The sequence below is a fragment of the Caretta caretta genome, chromosome 7 (assembly GCF_965140235.1).
Source record: "Caretta caretta isolate rCarCar2 chromosome 7, rCarCar1.hap1, whole genome shotgun sequence".
Classification (NCBI taxonomy): Eukaryota; Metazoa; Chordata; order Testudines; family Cheloniidae; genus Caretta; species Caretta caretta.
The window spans coordinates 40,859,534-40,880,036 of NC_134212.1; the positions used below are offsets into that span (position 1 = coordinate 40,859,534).

At 43.0% G+C, this 20,503-nt stretch overlaps 1 protein-coding gene across 18 annotated transcripts in view; it reads right to left on the reverse strand.

Moving 5' to 3' along the window:
* The window catches only part of ATP2B2 (ATPase plasma membrane Ca2+ transporting 2), a 748,369-nt gene that overhangs the window by 292,532 nt on the left and 435,334 nt on the right, over positions 1-20,503 (reverse strand). The window lies entirely within an intron of this gene.

A 20,503-nucleotide genomic window follows, 5' to 3' on the forward strand; every position in this document is an offset into this window, starting at 1 on the left:
AGACATTGACGGAACTTGGACTGAGGTCGTGACACTCTTCTGCTATTTGTCAATGAGAATTATTAAAGATCTATGGCCCAAAATGTTGAGCGTGTGAATCAAAAGTTAAACATGCGAGTGGCCTGATTTTTGCAGGAGCTGAGCACGTGCAGCTCCTGCTAAAATCAATGGGAGTTGTGCTCAGCACTCACTGGTAGCAGTGGGGAGAGAACACAGTTCTCTCAAGTGCCCAAATATAGCACAAGGTGCCTAATTTTAGGCTTCCAAGCTCAGTTTTGGGCTCATATCTTCAGCATTCACTTGACAGCTTTGATGTAAAAATGTGTCCACATCAAACAAGGTTTTTATTCCTTGTCTCTAGACCAGTTACTCATCTTCCTTAGCAACCACTGCTCTACTCCCCATGATACCATGCAATTCTTCTCCAGTTTGATACTGTGGTTAATCAGCCACCACCCTACAAACCAGGACACTACGGGCAGACTGAGGGGATGGGAGGGGCTGCTTAGAAACCTCTTATATGAAGATATGTCCCTTTACACCTATTAGAATTGCAGGAAGGGGTTATTTGCTTGGTCTACACTACGAAATTAGGTCGAATTTATAGAAGTCAGTTTTGTAGAAAGCGTTTTTATACAGTCGATTGTGTGCGTCCCCACACAAATGCTCTAAGTGCATGTAGTCGGCGGAGTGCGTCCACAGTACTGAGGCTAGCATTGACTTATGGAGCATTGCACTGTGAGTAGCTATCCCACAGTTCCCGCAGTCTCTGACGCTCATTTGAATTATGGGTAGAAATCCCAATGCCTGATGGGGCTAAAACATTGTCACGGGTGGTTCTGGGTGCATATTGTCAGGCCCCCCTTCCCTCCCTCCCTCCGTGAAAGCAACAGCAGACAATCATTTTGCGCCTTTTTTCCTGGGTTACCTGTGCAGACTCCATACCATGTCAAGCATGGAGCCCGCTCAGCTAACCGTCACCGTATGTCTCCTGGGTGCTGGCAGACGTGGTACTGCATTGCTATACAGCAGCAGCTTACTGCCTTTTGGCAGCAGACAGTGCAGTATGACTGGTAGCCGTCGTCGACGTATTCCTGGGTGCTCTTTTAACCGACGTCGATGAGGTCAGGGGCGCCTGGGCAAACATGGGAGTGACTCAGCCAGGTCATTACCCTTTTAAGTTTCATCTCACGGTGATTCAGTCTTTTAATGAGCAGCCAGGAGATGACGATGGCCAGCAGTCATACTGCACCGTCTTCTGCCAAGCACCCAGGAGATGACGATGGCTAGTGGTCGTACTGCACAGTCTGCTGCCAGCAAGATGTATTAAGATAGATGAAGTGGATCAAAACAAGAAATAGACCAGATTTGTTTTGTATTCATTTTCTTCTCCCTCCCTCCGTGAAATCACCGGCCTGCTAAACCCAGTTTTAAATTCTATCCTTGAGGGGGCCATTCTGTTTCTCACAAAGCCACCCCCTTTGCTGATTTTAATTCCCTGTAAGCCAACCCTGTAAGCCACATTGTCAGCTGCCCCTACCTCCATCAGAGCAAAGGCAAACAATCGTTTTGAGCCCATTTCCCTGGACTGCCCGAGCAGGAGCAGACGCCATAGCAGAGCAAGCATGGAGCCCGTTCAGCTCACCGCAGCAGTTATGACCACTGTAAACACCTCGCGCATTATCGTGCAGTTTATGCAGAACCAGCAACTGAAGAAACAGACGAGAAGGCGACGGAAGCGCGGTGGTGAGGACATGAACACACTTTTCTCTAAAACCGTGTTCCCCCACAATTTAGAGATCATGGTGTTAATGGGGCAGGCTCATGCCGTGGAACGCCGATTCTGGGCCCGGAAACAAGCACAGAGTGGTGGGACTGCATAGTGTTGCAGGTCTGGGATGATTCCCAGTGGCTGTGAAACTTTTGCATGAATGCACTTTCATGGAACTTTGTGACTTGCTTTCCCCTGCCCTGAAGTGCAAGAATACCAAGATGAGAGCAGCCCTCACAGTTCAGAAGCAAGTGGCAATAGCCCTGTGGAAGCTTGCAACACCAGACAGCTACCAGTCAGTCGGTAATCAATTTGGAGTGGGCAAATCTACTGTGGGGGTTGCTGTGATGCAAGCAGACAACACAATCACTGAGCTGCTTCTATCAAAGGTAGTGACTCTGGGAAATGTGCAGGTCATACCAGATGGCTTTGCTGCAATGGGATTCCCTGACTGTGGTGGGGCCATAGACGGAACGCATATCCTTATCTTGGGACTGGATCACCAAGGCAGCCAGTACATAAACCGCAAGGGGTACTTTTCAATGGTTCTGCAAGCAGTGGTGGATCACAAGGGATGTTTCACCAGCATCAACGTGGGATGGCCAGGAAAGGTACATGACGCTCACGTCTTCAGGAACTCTGGTCCTTTTAAACGGCTGGAGGAAGGGATTTACTTCCCAGACCAGAAAATAACTGTTGGGGATGTTGAAATGCCAATAGTTATCCTTGGGGACCCAGCCTACCCCTTAATGCCATGGCTCATGAAGCCGTACACAGGCACCCTGGACAGTGGTCAGGAGCTGTTCAACTACAGGCTGACCAAGTGCAGAATGGTGGTAGAATGTGCATTTGGACGTTTAAAGGGTCGCTGGCACAATTTACTGACTCGCTCAGACCTCAGCAAAACCAATATTCCCATTGATATTACTGCTTGCTGTGTGTTCCACAATCTCTGTGAGAGTAAGGGGGAGACGTTTATGGTGGGGTGGGAGGTTGATGCAAATCGCCTGGCCACTGAATACACGCAGCCAGACACCAGGGTGGTTAGAAGAGCACAGCAGGAAGTGGTGCGCATCAGAGAAGTTTTGAAAACCAGTTTCATGACTGGTCAGGGTACTGTGTGACACTTTTATTTGTTTCTCCGTGATGAAAACCCGCCCCCTTGGTTGCCTCTAAATTCCCTGTAAGCCACCCGCCTTCGATCACAACTTGCTTGCAAAGAAATAAAGTCACTATCATTTTAAAAACATGTATTCTTTATTAACTGATTATAAAAATGGGAGATAACTCACAAGGTAGCCCGGGTGGGGTGTGAGAGGAGGGTAGGAGGGAAGGAAAAGACCACTTTAAAACTTGTTGAATGCCAGCCTTCTGTTGCTTGGGCTGTCCACTGGGGTGGAGTGGTTGGGTGCCCGGAGCCTCCCACCCCACGTTCTTGGGCATCTGGGTGAGGAGGCTATGGAACTTGGGGAGGAGGGAGGGCGGTTAAGCAGGGGCTGCAGCGGCGGTCTGTGATCCTGCTGCTGTTCATGAACCTCCACCAGACGCTGGAGCATGTCTGTTTGATCCCGCAGTAGCCCCAGCCTTGCCTCGTGCCTCCTCTGATCTTCCTGCCGCCACCTCTCCTCACGTTCATCGGCCACCGTCCTGTACTCTGCTATTGTGTCCCTCCATACAGCTCTCTCAGTGCCGGACGACTGCATGAGCTCAGTAAACATGTTATCGCGCGTGCGTTTTATTCGCTGCCTTATCTGAGATAGCCTCTGGGAGGGAGGAGGGAGGCTTGAAACGTTTGCAGCTGCTGGAGGATAAAAAGGGAGTGAAGTATTTAAAAAGATACATTTTACAGAACAATGGCTATACTCTTTCAAGGTGAACAACACTATTCACATTACATAGCACATGTGATTTGGGTACAAGGTCGCATTTTGCATCTTATATTGAGTGCCTGCGGCTTTGGTGTTAGAGATCATACACGCAGGGCCAGGCAATAGAATTCGGCTTGCAGGCGGCCATGGTAAGCCATAGTCTTTCGACTTCTGGAACCTTCATAACAGCATGCCCCTCCTTTCCCATACCAAGCAAAGCCCGTTGAGTTGGCATTTACTGCTGTGGTTTTCCTGTTAACGTGCAGCAGCAGAAACCAAACTAACCCCCTCCCCCCATCCAATTCTCTGGGATGATCGCTTTTCCCCTCCCCGCACCACCTGGCTGGTATCAGGGAAGATCCCTGCTAGCCAAACATGAACAGCTCAGCGCCAATGTCCCCCCACTGCGTGGCTAACTGCGGGGAGGATTTCTTTTCAGCCACAGGCAAACAGCCCAGTAGGAACGGGCACCTCTGAATGTCCCCTTAATCAAATTCCCCTATTTCAACCAGGTTACCATGAACTGTATCACTCTCCTGAGGATAACACAGAGAGATAAAGAACAGATGTTGCTTGAATGCCAGCAAACACCGGGACCATACGCTGCCAGTCTTTGTCATGCAATGATACCAGATTACTTGCTACTAGCATGGCGTGGTAAAGTGTCCTACTATGGAGGACAGAATAAGGCTGCTCTCCCCAGAAACCTTCTGCAAAGACTTTTAGAGTACCTCCAGGGGAGCTTCATGGAGATGTCCCTGGAGGATTTCCGCTCCATCCCCAGACACGTTAACAGACTTTTCCAGTAGCTGCACTGGCCATGAATGCATCCCGAATCCTCAGGGCTAATTAATCATTAAAAAATGCTTGCTTTTATAATGTGTATTGTATTTAAAAAGGTACACTCACCAGAGGTCCCTTCTCCAGCTTCATTGGGTTGGGAGGGTATTTCAGTCAGGGTGAGCAAAAGATCCTGGCTGTCGGGAGAACGGTGTGCTGTGTGCTCTCCCCAAGCTCGTCCTCCTCCTCCTCATCTTCCCCATCTGCAAAATCCTCAGGCATGGCGGAGAGAACCCCATCCTCGGAGTCCATGGACGGGGTGGGGTAATGGTGGTGGCCCCCCCTAGAATTGCATGCAGCTCAGCGTAGAAGCAGCTTGTCTGGGGCTCTGTCCCGGAGCGTCCGTTTGATTCTTTGGTTTTCTGGTATGCTTGACTGAGCTCCTTAAGTTTCATGCGGCACTGTGTTGCGTACCTGATGTAGCCTCTGTCCCTCATGGCCTCTGGGATTTTTTGAAATGTTTTGGCATTTCGTCTTTTGGAACGTAGTTCTGATAGCACGGATTCCTCTCCCCATACAGCGGTCAGATCCCGTACCTCCCGTTCGGTCCATGCTGGAGCTCTTTTGCGATTGTGGGACTGCATGGTCACCTGTGCTGATGAGCTCTGCATGGTCACCTGTGCTGATGAGCTCGCCTGGCCAAACAGGAAATGAGATTCAAAAGTTCCCTGAGGCTTTTCCTGTACACCTGGCCAGTGCATCAGAGTTCAGAGTGCTGTCCAGAGCAGTCACAATGGTGCACTGTGGGATAGCTCCCGGAGGCCAATACCCTCGAATTGTGTCCACACTAACCCTAATTCAAAACGGCAATGTCGATTTCAGCGCTAATCCCCTCGTTGGGGAGGAGTACAGAAATTGGTTTTAAGAGCCCTTTATGTCGAAAAAATGGCTTCGTTGTGTGGACGGGTGCAGGGTTAATTCGGATTTAACGCTGCTAAATCTGACATAAACTCGTAGTGTAGACCAGGCCTTGGTGCTGGGTGGGACAGGTTGCAACTTCTCAGCAAATACTAGCTAGTGGGAGTACAGTGTATCCTCGAGATAGGCTATTTCATTCTCTGAGGCTTTATAGCCACTTAAACTGCCCTAAGCTCAACTGAGCATGTTTCAGAGTAGCAGCCGTGTTAGTCTGTATCCACAAAAAGAAAAGAAGGACTTGCGGCACCTTAGAGACTAACAAATTTATTCGAGCATAAGCTTTCGTGAGCTGGAGCTCACTTCATCGGATGCATACAGCGGTGAATGCATCCGATGAAGTGAGCTGTAGCTCACAAAAGTTTATGCTCTAATAAATTTGTTAGTCTCTAAGGTGCCACAAGTCCTCCTTTTCTTTTTTCAGTTGAGCATGAGGACCACCAAAGAGATCAAACAGCTAGAAAACTAAATCATAACGTGACTGCTAGTTTCTGGTCTCTTTTCTCCTGTATGTTTATAAATCTTTTAAAAGCTTAATGTTTAAGTCTAACAGCATCTTTTCCATCTAACTTTTACTGTAGCTTTCATCTCTCTTCTTCCCCACTATGTTTTTAATGTGTTTTAGTTCTCTTCTAACTGAAATTCTTCCACTGCCTTTTTTCTTCTGCTGTTGTAGGGTATTAACTCTCCATCCTTTGCTTTGTTTCTCCAATAAATGTTTTGCTTTTTCCCTGTCACTCTCCTAGAGGGTCTCACTTCTTGTGGGCTTTCCCTTTACCCACTTCTTTTCCTGTTCTTCCCCTTCAGATTTGATGCCAAAATCCACACAGAACTCTGCCTTTAAGGCCTATCCTACTGCAGCTTTCTCTACCACTACCATTTGGTGTTCCTTCTCCCCAGACCACTACTGTAATGCATCTCTCATTCATTGCTCTTGTGGATATGGCTGATGGTGAGGAAGCAGCACTGCCTGGGGTGGGCCGGTAATCTGTTGCTGTTAGGCAGAAGCAGCCAAGACACAGTAATTGGATTACAAGGGATTGCAGGAATGGTGACTCATAAGTAAAGCAGGAGTAGCCAGAGCTAAATATGATCTCAAGAAATACTCCATATTCAAAACACTGGGAATGTCAATGCTGGAGCTTACCACCCAGCTGCAGTTAATATCAAAGTACTTCTAGTTTATAAACACCACTTGACTACACAAAATGACAATGTACAGGCACATTCTCTGCAATAACTGGTACATGCCTTGGAGTTAATTTACTAGGTTTGAATGACATTAATTAGAAGTAGTTAAAAACAAATGACATCTCAAAGACTTGACACAATAAGCACTGCTGTCTAGTGCCAGACATTTGTTCTGCCTATTCAAGTACACATAGTACTTATGATGATTTCAGCGTACAGTGGCACCTTTCATAAGGCAAATAAAGTCACCAGACAGACATAAGTGACAAATATATGAAGCACTGCATGGAAGTAGAATGCATAATATGTTACTAAATGCTATTTAAAGCCTAAGGCCTGAGATTTGAATACAAAAGTGTTGAATGTTCTTTCTTCCAAGATTGAGGATAAAAAGATGGCCTCCTTATTTATTGTGACATTTCAAAGTAGTAGTAAAAGCCCTTCACTGCAAACTTTCAGAAAGCAAGGTTTATAATCTATATAATCTATATATCTCAGAATTTCCCCTTTAAGACTGTGGTTATATGCACAAAATTGTGCTTACAACAAAACTGCAGTATACCACCAGTGTTGGTATAAAGTTAAGAGTAGGATATCTGAGGTTTCCAATAAAGACAATACTCAAGTTTACAATAACCCGAATAGGCTGCCCTTTATTTTGATAGTTTGTTAGTGTGTATGAAATACAAAGAGCCTTCTAAAATACAAAGAAGAAATTCTTATTAGATGGAGACTGGGTATGTTGGAATCCCTTCTTAACCATTTCTGCTTACTGTAGCTATACTGTAGACCAGTGGTTCTCAACAAGGGGTACGTGTACCCCCTGTAGACCAGTGGTTCCCAACCGGGGTATGTGTACATAGAGGTCTTCCAGGGGGTACATCAACTCATCAGATAGTTGCCTAGTTTTATAACAGGCTACATAAAAAGCACTAATGAAGTCAGTACAAATAAATTTCATAGACAAAGATTTTATACTGCTCTGTATACTATACACTGAAATGTAAGTAAAATATTTATATTCCAATGGATTTATTTTATAATTATATGGTAAAAATCAGAAAGTAAGCACTTTTTCAGTAATAATGTGCTGTGACACTTCTGTATTTTTAGGTCTGATTCTGCAAGTTTTTAATTGAGGTGAAACTTGGGGGTACAAGAGACAAATCAGACTCTTTAAAGGGGTACAGTAGTCTGGGAAGGTTGAGAGACACTGCTATAGACAGTAACCACAACTTCCAGTGTTGCCTGGCTCCAAAATGTCAGACACACAACCATCAAATGTGCCTGGAAGTAAGCAAAAAAGCAGCAAATATAGAATCTTGCTTCATCATGAGATTGGTCTTGAAGAGATGAGAAATGTGGTGGGGCACAGAGTGAGCATTTCAGACAGCCTCAATTAAACAAACCCATCGGGAGATGCAGCTCCATTAAAAGCATCAACAACCAATTCACTAAATCCTTCTTTGACCTATTACATATGTCAAGGTTCCTCCCCCACTCTGAACTCTAGGGTACAGATGTGGGGACCTGCATGAAAAAACCTCCTAAGCTTATCTTTACCAGCTTAGGTCAAAACTTCCCCAAGGTACAAAATATTACACCCGTTGTCCTTGGACTGGCCGCTACCACCACCAAACTAATACTGGTTACTGGGGAAGAGCTGTTTGGACGCGTCTTTCCCCCCAAAATACTTCCCAAAACCCTGCACCCCACTTCCTGGACAAGGTTTGGTAAAAAGCCTCACCAATTTGCCTAGGTGACTACAGACCCAGACCCTTGGATCTGAAGAACAATGAACAATCCTCCCAACACTTGCACCCCCCCTTTCCTGGGAAATGTTGGATAAAAAGCCTCACCAATTTGCATAGGTGACCACAGACCCAAACCCTTGGATCTGAGAACAATGAAAAAGCATTCAGTTTTTTACAAGAAGACTTTTAATAAAAAATAGAAGTAAATAGAAATAAAGAAATCCCCCCTGTAAAATCAGGATGGTAGATATCTTACAGGGTAATTAGATTCAAAAACATAGAGAACCCCTCTAGGCAAAACCTTAAGTTACAAAAAAGATACACAGACAGAAATAGTTATTCTATTCAGCACAATGCTTTTCTCAGCCATTTAAAGAAATCATAATCTAACACATACCTAGCTAGATTACTTACTAAAAGTTCTAAGACTCCATTCCTGGTCTAGCCCCGGCCAAAACGACTACAGACAGACCCAGACCCTTTGTTTCTCTCCCTCCTCCCAGCTTTTGAAAGTATCTTGTCTCCTCATTGGTCATTTTGGTCAGGTGCCAGCGAGGTTACCTTTAGCTTCTTAACCCTTTACAGGTGAGAGGAGCTTTCCCCTGGCCAGGAGGGATTTCAAAGGGGTTTACCCTTCCCTTTATATTTATGACAACATATTTCTAGCTCCCCGTTACCCTTTCATATCTCTACTCTTCTGTTCCATTTTAAGGTATCCATTACTCTCCACCCAATACTGAGGTATTACTTTTAAAACCCTTGGTGCTATGGATGAAGTAATTATTCTCTATGAAATGTGATTTCAGACATATGACAAAATGCTTTCTGAAGTCTAACTTCAACACTGAGGTTACGTGGAAGTGAAGATCAGGGACTTGTTTCTAGTCAAACTCCCAAGTGAAAATCTATTACTTTACTGCAGCCAAATTTTTCTAACAACCTGATCAGTGCTAAAGAATAGAGTTGGCTAGCAAATGACTGCATACGTAACTAAAGAATTAACCTTTCCCAATGAAGGCTTCTTTGTTGCACAGTGTCTTGGATAAATTATTTCCCATGAGAACACTACAGGAACAGGTCTGCCAACCACAATAAAGATTCTAGAAGTGCGAGTGAATCTACTAACCACTCTCTATTGTATTAGGTGTGGAAGGTCACTGGATTCCCCATTAGAAATGGGGAGGGAGTTTGAGTCTCTTGGAGAAGCTTCTCCATGGATCTGCTTAAGTAGCTGAACTTTGAGGGTCTGTCTTCACTGTGTTAAAAGACCCGCAGCTGGGCTCGGGTTCATGGGGTTCCCGCTGTGGGACTATACAATTGCAGTGAGACCCTGTGAGGAGAGAGGTTCTCAGAGCCCGCCAAGCCCAAACATCTACACTGTAATTTTAAAAACCCACTCTGAGACTCAGGGCTGTGGATTTTTAAATCACAGTGCAGATGTACCCACAGATGCTTATCTAAGATAATAAATGCAGAAACTTTGAGGTTATTCCCTCACTGGCTTTACAGGTACATGTATTTTAGCAATACAGACAATGGGGTTTGGGTGCTTTATATACATTGGTATTTTAGCATCACTGCAAAAAGTTCTACCACCTGATGCAATGTTACAATGCAATATGAGACAGAGAACATAGTCCGGCCTTGTTCATTTTGTCCTCAAGTCTCAGAGCAAGAAGGTTTTTGTTGAATGCCTGAAAACTGAAGCAGTTTTACAACCCTAAGTAAAATATTTATATAGAAATAATGTAAAATGTGCTTACTGCAACTTTTTGTGGGGGGTCTTTTTTTGACTGGCTGGAAGAAAAGAGAATATTTCCCCCTTTGATTTAGTTGGGGTCGGCCCTGCTTTGAGAAGGGGGTTGGATTAGATGACCTCCTGAGGTCCCTTCCAACCCTGATATTCTATGATTCTTTAAGGGCTACTCTTGCATCTGGTAACAGAGGTGGAGGAAGGGGGAAATTTACCTATATGGAGTGAGAAGCAGCATATCTCCTTGAGTACAAACACACTTGAAAGTACTTGCATTTACTGTAGTAACTTGTAACAGGAAATGAGTATCAAGTACACAATCTTCCCAAAGAGATGCTGTTCTGTGAAGGAGTACAAATTCAAAACCTTTCTTTTGCCAATTTTATCTTAGGGAATTGCATCAGCTCACTCAAAATGTCTCAGAAACAGACATTTCTGTCCACCCTTCCATTTCACCCTAAAGCTGTAATCTTTTCATATTCTTTAATAAAGCATTTAAACAGACAGTAGCACGTCCACATTTTACAGTATAAACATACATAAGTGGCATCCTGTGATAGTATCAGACTTCCCAATAAATAACCTTTCAATTCAGGGGTCTCAAACTCAAATGCTACATGAGGACTAGTACATTGGCCTGAGGGCCGCACCACTGACCACCCCCATACCCGCTGCCCCGGCCCCGCCCCCACTCCATCCCTTCCATGAGGCCCTGCCCTGCCCCTTCCTACCCCTTCCCCAAAATCTCCACCCCAACTCTGCCCCCTCCCTGCCCCCAGGGGGTGCAGGAGGGGTGCAGGGTGCGTCAGGGGGCTCAGGGCAGGAGGTTGGGGTGCAGGATGCAGGAGAGGGCTCAGGGCAGGGGGTTGGGGTGCAGGAAGGGTGTGGGGTGTGGCAGGGGGTTCAGGGCAGGGGGTCAGGGTGCAGGAGGGGTGCCGCGGCCAATGGGAGCTTCGCGGGAGGTACCTGGAGGAGCGGCCAGGGCAACACACAGACCCCTGTGCCTCCCACCCACCCCCCAGGCCGCTTCCCGGATCGGCACAGGGGCAGGGCAGGCAGGCAGGCGGGGAGCCTGCCCTGATCCCGGTGCGTGCCGGGCCGGAGCCACTCTAGGTAAATGCTGGGGGGGCCACAGGGAGCTGGCAGGCCACACAAAATAACCCCAAGGGCCGCGTGTTTGAGACCCCTGTTTTAATTCAAATGGCACTTTCCCAAGATACTTATAGCAACTGTTATCCTACAACCCTCTCAAAAATGGTTCTGCAGTGAAAAAGGAGAATGCTACTGCTGCTGCTTCTTTAGTTTACATAACACAGTGCCAAGCGAGTGCTCTGTGCTCATGTTTTGTTGATGAACCCTTTGCTGGTAAAGGACCTTGTTTTTTTCATTTGCTTTCACAAACAACATCATCTCCCTTTCAGGGTGTAAGATTTATGGAAAAGGAAAAGAATGTTACGTTTGCTCAGCTAAAACAAAAAATGTCAGCAGAAGTTACAGACAAACTCCTACAGCTACACAAGCTAGGCCTCATTGCCCAGCTGTTATAGATTCAGCAATATAAAAGTGAGCATTTTCACATATATTTTTAAGACTACTTAGGCATTATTTATATGGGCTATGGCCAAGGTAATATTGCTGCAGGAACCCTTAATTTAGGAACACTCTTGAGTATTGACATTTTAAGGGGCAGATTCTGCTCAGAATTAAGCCAAAGTAAATCTGGCATTATTGCATTAATGCTAAGAGAATTACTCCAAGATTGTACAAAGGTATCTGAGAAGATGATTAACTTAGTTCATGAAATTTAAAGATTGTGGTGTATTCTTCAACACTGTCTGTTGTGGCTTCTGAAATAGTCCCCAGATCATTAGATCAGAGGCTCTAGTCAGCCTTTGGAAACAAAGCTGTAGAATTGCTTACGCAATCATACACCATGATTATATGCAGAAATGGTCAGATGCATTTAACTGGCCTCTCTACTCGTACAAACCCTTTGCTGAATTCTTTCTGATTCGACTCCATTGAAGTCAATGATGTCAAGACACCAGAGAATGAGGCACCCAACCATTGTAATACATGTGCGCGCACCAGTCAGGTGCTCAGCCTATACTTGCATTATTTGTAGGCTTGGCAGAATTCACTTTTTATTTTTGTTATAATTTCAATAGAGAGTATCATTGTTTATTTTGAAGCAATCTTTTTCAATTTTTATTTATTTAAATTTTCACAGTTGTGGAAAATTATTGGGGGTGGCCAGACAATGGAGGGAACATTAATTAGGAATAACAGCAGACATGTAGATTCAAAAAAATTAAGCTTTATAACCAATAAAACACAAATTGTCAACATCACGTGTTGCTGTCTTCTGAACAAAATGGTCTTCAGAACAGGGTTAGTGTTTCTAGTGTAAAAAACCAAAACCACAAGTAATGGCACATCACTGCCTCAACATTTTCAAAATAGTTTCAAGACACTGAAAAATTCAACTCAAAACTAGAAATTCTCGGAATTAGTGAGCAATGCAAAATTGGGGAGAATGGGAACTCTACTGCTCCCTACAAATTCAACTGGAGAAGTCAGTACTAGCAATCCCTATAATAAGGCATAACAGTACAATTTAAAGCAATCTAATGTAATCAGTAGAACTTCTAGGCAAGATTGTCATATCACAATGTTCTATGGTTTGTTTTTTATTTGCAATTATCTAATATGAAAATTTCAAGTATTACAAGGACAATCACAGGAAATTCTTTAAATCAACTGCTGCATAAGCCAAATTAGACAGAAAATGAAAATATGCAAGTGAGAAAGGAGAAAAGCTGAGGAAAAAGTGAGGGGGTAGACAAAAAAGGAGGAATGGTTCATTGTTTAGAGCAGAAGCCTAGGACTTGGGAGACCCAGTTCAATTTCCTGCTCCATGACAGACTTCCTGTGTGACCTTGGGCATGCCACTTAGCCTCTTTGTACCTCTGTTCCCCATCTATAAAGGGGGAAAATAGCCCTTTCCTAATTCACAGGGGTATTGGGAGGATAAATACATTACAGATTGTGAGGTGCTCTGCTCACATAGTATTGCAACAGGGGCCATATGACTACATTAAAAAAGAGGTCAGTCCTGGAATAAACAAAATTCCAATTTGCCTAATGATCATGGAGTTCTGAAGTTGCCATGCAGAAAGCATGCGGAAACAGGGTCTTCTATGCCCATACTATGTATATACACCACTATAAGTACTAGGGGCACAATTTGCCCATAACTGCATAGCAACAGCAGCTGACCTAAGCATTCTCTCCAGCCCTGTGCTGATGCTTCTGTTCCCCAGGGCAGAGCTCAAATCCTAGGGAACCTTGTTCCTCAATTTGCTCCAGTACTGAGTGACTGGAGCAGTGGTCCCAGAGAATGGAGCAGGGGGCCTGAATAGGCTTGCCAATTGTGGTTGGATGTATTCCTGGAGATTTCATCACAAGACATAATCTTTAATTAAAGATTAATCTTCTGTTCCTGGAGACTCCAGGACAACCCTGGAGGGTTGGCAACCGTAGGCCTGAATGGTAAATGGTCACAGTAATGAAATTCTGCAGATAGAAGGCAATATTGGGCAGTATAATTTGGAAGAATAAGATGAGGTTTGCCAATTTTGTTCCTGGCTCTGTCTCTAGATTATTATGCGGTCTTAAATCCCCTTTACCTTTGTCTGTTTCCCTTTTCATAAAATGGAACTATTACTTCTACCCACCTCTCAGGGGTATTAGGTGAAGTCATGTTTGTACACTGCTTCTAACAGATCTAAAGCATTATAGCTGTTCCCAGCTTCCTATTATAACATAAGAAAAGCTACTGGAGACTTTTTAAGTAACGGTAAACAATTTACTTAACACTTTGCAAAGAATTGTACAGATAAGTGTTGCTACCTTGGCTCCAAGTGCAGTAGAAACCTGCTTCTGCTGATAAGGCGTATTGCATGGTGACTCCCCTCATATAAAACACTATGGTAACTTTGGTTCATACAATTGTTACAAAGAGCTATAAAATGATCATTATTATAGGGGAACGGGGCAGTAGATCCAGGGAGGGGGACTGGAGGGAGTTAGCACCCCCACAACAGAAATATTGTGGGGACTCTGCCCCTGCGTAAATTCACACATCCCCAAGAGAGAGAGGGAGTGCGACCGCCACAGCTCCCGACCTCAGACCAGGGAGCAGGCCCAGGAGCAAGTAGGAATCCCTGGGACCCTCCTTACCAGCCTGGAGCTGGCTACTGCTTCCACCTAGCTTGGTACATCCCCTCACTCCCAACTCCTATTGTTTTCACCCACCCCCTCCATTCGCAGGGAGCTTCTGGCCCCAGTTAGGGGAGAGTAGGCAACAGACTAAGAACTATGAATAATTTGGCATGCAAATGTCCATTCAGAAATCTATGTACTTTCAATCTTGGATACAAAAGTGGAACACTGGAAAGCTTGAGGGTAAATATCTTTTAATTAGTAATTAATTAGTAATGGCTTAAAATATTAAAACGCAGTTGCCTTTGACAAGTCTACATTTACCAAGTTTTCATCATACCACAGCAGACGCTACATGTCACAGTCTTTGGGTAGATTACCCGCTCTGAGTTTCCCCCTTGTACCCCTTTGAGTTACATGCCCTCGCCTCCACTTTTCTTTGGGGTAAGACTCATAATATGATCACATTCTGACTGAGTCTCCGGGTTACACCTCCTGGTAACCAGCGGTGACACCTAACAGGCCCCTTCAGGAACCTGTGAACAGTAACCTTTGCAGAGACACAAAAGCACCTTCTTCAAAGCAAAGTATGATTTATTTGCCAAAAGCACTCAGAAATGGATTTAAAACAACAGATCTATACGCAAGCTGCTACACTTGGCATTTCCCCTTGTTAGACATAATTTAACCTTGGTGCACTGCCTTTTCTCTTGGGGAGCAAATTACACTCTGCTTGCTGCAGACCCTCACTCAAAGTCAGTCTGTCAACCTGCTGCAGCTGACAACTTTTCTTCTTCTTTCTGCAGGGGAAAAACTATTAACTGATCTGCGCATTTTGATCTGCAGGCTTTCACCCCAGCAAAACAGCTACATCACCAGGTTTGGGGCTAAGGAGTTGTCTCTTAACAGCCACAAGAGTAGCTGTTGTGTTTGAGTGTGTGTTGGGATGCTCCTGATATAGGCCATTGGGTTGCCTTTCTTGCTTGATTTCCCTAACAGTTGCTTGATCTAACTCCACAGTGAGTAACCCACCATAAACACAGACAGAGAAGTTTGCCCCACCTTCACAAAAGATGTTCTCCACATTACATATTCGGGGACACTGCTGAACCAGTATCTCCAATGCCAGAGTACTAAACTTAAACTTTTCAATGGCAACCTACTATAAAGATGGATGACTTGAGACTATTTAAGTGATGGACAATTATTTCATTTTTAACATGTTAAGTCAAAAGAGCTAAATCAAGTAAAACTAAGCTCAAAATCTTCTTCTACTAAGTTTGAGGCTGACAGAACAACCTGACAATTAACATTAAGTGTACCTGAGACAAACAGTATGTTAAAATACTAAATGTGGATAGAAATTCTAAGCACACAAATGGAGCTATAAAAATGTGTTGTGTTTCTTAAAGGAATTTTTAAAACACCTATTTTAAAAAAAAATAAATTTAGGGTGTGACAAAACATTTCCCTAACTGATTGGTACAGTAAAGGATCAATATTCTTTCTATCTCAAATAATTTCCAATCAATTTAGAGCTATTGCACTCCATTTCATACTGATCATTAACATAAGTAGAATAGGTGCTAAGGGCTGTCCAAAAGCAAGTTTGATTGAATGTATTTCCCTTTTTAGTGAATTTTCATGACACTTGAAATAGTGAGATTTCCATTTTGGAAAATAAAACAGAAGGCAGAACATTAAGTTTGAAACAAAGTCAGACGAAACAGAACAGACTGTGATGGGTTTGGTCACAGAGATCCCCTTGAGACTATCACCTGATGTGCTGAGACTACCTCTGAGCCCATTTTCTCTGCCAGTTTGGGCCTCCAGAACCCTGCCTTGTCAAGCCAGACCCAGGGTCTGAACCACATCCCCCAAAGCTGCAAACTTAACTGAAAACAGCTTAAAAAGTGCTCCTGTTTCCAGCACCCAGATACTCAGTTCCCAAATAAATCTGTTTTACTCTGCATACATCTTATACAGGGTAAAATCATAAATTCTCCATCCTCTATAACACTTATAGAGAGATATGCACAGTTGTTTGCTCCCCAGGTATTAATTACTTACTCTGGGTTAATTAAAAAGCAAAAGGTGATTTTATTAAATATAAAAAGTAGGATTTTAGTGGTTCCAAGTAATAACAGACAGAACAAAGTAAGTTACCAAGCAAAATAAAACAAAACACGGAAGTCTAACCCTAATACATTATGAAACTGATTACAGATGAAATCTCACCTCAGAGATGTCCCAATAAGCTGATTTCACAGACTAGACTCCTTCCTAGTCCGGGCCCAATCCTTTTCAGACCAATGTTTTAGTTTATGGCCTGGGTCCAGCAATCACTCACACCCCCATAGTTACTGTCTTTTGTTCCAGTTTCTTTCACGCACCTCTTTGGGGTGGAGAGGCCATCTCTTGAGCCAGCTGAAGACAAAATGGAGGGGTTTCCAGGGCCTTTTATATTTTCTCTCTTGTGGGCAGAAACCCCTTTGTTCTCCTGTGCAAAATCACAGCAACAAGATGGAGTTTGTAGCCACCTGGGCAAGTCACATGTCCATGAATGATTCAGCTTTTTGCAGGCCAATGCCTTTAGGCACAGTTCTTTCCCTGCTCCCTTCTTTCCCCAGGATGGAAGTAAGCTAGTGTAGACCTTTAAAGGGTTTCACTTACTTCTTTCACTTGCTCAGCTACTCTGGCCAATGAGTTGTAGGAGTAGAGCACAATCAAGCTCTGCCGCCTCCCGATGATGATCTGGGCTTTTCCCCAGCCGGGAGGTGGCAGAACCTTGATTGCACTCTACTCCCACATTAAGAAAGGGATAGATTAGACAGAAAATATCATAATGCATCTATATAAATCCAGGGCATGCCCACTTCTTAAATACTGCATGCAGATGTGGTCACTCCCATCTCAAAAAAGATATACTGGAATTGGAAAAGGTTCAGAAAAGGCCAAGAAAAATTATTAGGGGTATGGAACGGCTTTGGAACGTATGAGGAGAGATTAATATGTATGACGAGAGATTAACGTATGAGGAGAGATTAATAAGACTGGGACTTTTCATCGTGGAAAAGAAATGACTGGGGGGGGGATACGATAGAGGTCTATAAAATCATGACTGGTGTGCAGAAAGTAAATAAATCAGTGTTATTTACTCCTTCTCATAATACAAGAACTAAGGGTCACCAAATGAAATTAATTGTTTAAAACAAACAAAAGGAAGTATTTCTTCACACAACGCACAGCCATCCTGTGGAACTCCTTGCCCAAGGATGTTGTGAAGGCCAAGACTATAACAGAGTTCAAAAAAGAACTAGATACATTCACGGAGCATAGGTCCATCAATTGCTATTAGCCAGGATGGGAAGGGATGGTGTCCTTAGCCTCTGTTTGCCAGAAGCTGGGAATGGGCAACAGGGGATGGATCACTTGATGATTACTGTTCTGTTCATTCCCTCTGGGACACCTGGCATTGGCCACTGTGAGTAGATGGACCTTTGGTCTGACCCAGTATGGCCGTTCTTATGTACTTATAGATTCATAAATATTTAGGTCAGAAGGGACCGTTATGATCATCTAGTCTGACCTCCTGCACAACACAGGCCACAGAATTTCACCCACCATTCCTGCGAAAAACCTATCACCTATGTCTGAGCTACTGAAGTCCTCAAATCGTGGTTTAAAGACTTCAAGGAGCAGAGAATCCTCCAGCAAGTGACCCATGCCCCATGCTACAGAAGAGAAGGCGAAAAACCTCCAGGGCCTCTTCCAATCTGCCCTGGACGAAAATTCCTTCCCGATCCCAAATATTGCAATCAGCTAAACCCTGAGCATATGGGCAAGATTCATCAGCCAGATACTACAGAAAATTCTTTCCTGGGTAACTCAGATCCCACCCCATCTAACATCCCATCACAGGCCATTGGGCCTATTTACCATGAATATTTAATTACCAAAACCATGTTATCCCATCATACCATCTCCTCCATAAACTTATCGAGTTTAATCTTAAAGCCAGATAGATCCTTTGCCCCCACTGCTTAGCATTTGTCACTATTTTACCTCTTAAAAGGAAAAAAATCTTTTATACTCAGGATTTCATAGCTCTGTTCATAGCTTTGAATTCAAATTATAGATCAACCCAATGGTGAGAATTTGTGGGGTTTTGAAACAAATTTTGAAAAGTAAGTGATCTAAAGATGAAGCTTCACTGTCATAAGAAACTGATAAAGCTCTGAATCTTGAACAAAACAGTACTGCATTCTCACCACAGAAAAGGCTAACTTCATTCAGTAAGAATTTTAAGCAAAGTATTAAAAATTAGTTTTTACCCAAGCTGATTAGTAATAAATGCATGTTGCTGTTATCAGTAAATGATGTGAAGAAATAACTTATTTTTACTATCAAGTGTTCGAATCACAAGCAACAGTCAATGTATTGCTCAAACTACTTCAGAGCCTTAATGCGTTTTCAACTTTATAGCAGTTCACTGGCATTTTCTTATATCCCATATCTACAACTAAGCAAGAATTGGGTAGTACTCAGCAAAAAGAGCTTTAAAATATCCTGGATTGCATTCTATTATGGAAACTAGTTACAGCACTCACTAGAATGTGATATGTAAGGACTGTGCATTGCATGTAACTGTAGAATTAAAAACTGATGAGCAAAATCAATTGTGAAAACTTGAAGGGCAGTTTCACCTTGCTCAGGTAATTAGACCTCATAAATTGTTTGTAAGAATGCTGACTCTGGGTTGTGTGAAACTTAAAGATCTTTCCTCCACCTACTGTAATTGAGGTAATAGAATTAAGATGACAATTCATAAAATAATTACACTGTAACTATTCTGATTACAAGAATTCCATAAATTTACTCAAATGCCAGAGTATATCCTCCTTGTCTTTATTCATAGACACATTTTACTCAAGTGTTTTTACTAAACTTTTTTCCTTTAAAAAAAAATATCTGTTCAGTTCATATTTTTTCTTCGTGATAATCCTACTAAAAATTTAAAATACTGAGTATTTCATTACTAGGAAGATACTTATTTGGTCTTTAATACTGCCAGTTTCAATCAACTCACCCATTACAATATGGCATTGAAATAAAAGTGCTCTTTTTGACAAAAGCTTTATACGCTCATGGACTCCATCCTGAAAGCAAGGTTTTCTGTACAGCTACTCTCCGTTCTACAATACAGCTATGTCTCTACCTAAAATGATTGCTAATGCATATGATACCCTAAAATGTACAAGGACTGACATTCCCTGCTTACTTGCCACACTGTTGAAAGCAGTGTTAAAAGCACCTGACTAAGATAAGTGCTTTGCAGACAGATGAAAAATTACAGTTGATCGATCACTACTGGACAATGTGAAGAGGTGTGTGTAAACATCTTGCTTTTGAGGGCAATATTTGTTTCATGTATCCAAGAGAATAGTAGCCTTCTTATTTTAATGCAGAAAGGTAAATTGCTCTAAACCTGAGTTAAAGGTTTGGGTTTTTTTCCTGTATGACTAAACCATCTCAACAACTAAGCATAGGTTTTTCAAAGTGAGCAGTGGGGTTTTTCTGGAATGTGTCAATTTTTGGTGTCCAGTTTGACTCTTCAAAAAGGCCTGACTTTCAGAAATTGCTGAGCACTCTGCCTTTGTCAGGCATCTTTAAGTTGTGAAGTTGGACACCCAAATATTAAGGAGCCTGAAATCACTAGTTGCTCCTTTGGTCATAGTTATTGAACATTCACAACATTTGACTGTTCACCTTTCTGCTATAAATCATACAAAGTAAATTACAAGACTCAAACCATTTGTTAATATGAGATTCCAACTGCATTACACAACTGAAATTATAAACTGCAATTTCAATTTAACTCTTGAATATAACATTGAACAATGTGTCTTAGAATAACACTTAGCTCTTATATAGCAATTTTCATCAGCAGATAACAAAACACTTTATAAAGGAGATCCCCATTTTACAGATGGAGAAACTGAGGCACAAAGAGACGTGACTTGACCAAGGTCACCCAGCAAGACAGTGGCAGAGAAAGGAACAGAAGCCAGTTCTCCTGAGTCCCAGTCATGTTTAATGTAATTCAACTATTGCATCAACTGACTAACAAAATAGTGAAGATAACCAAATAATATCTGTTGATTTAAAATTACTAGTTGGGGTAAAG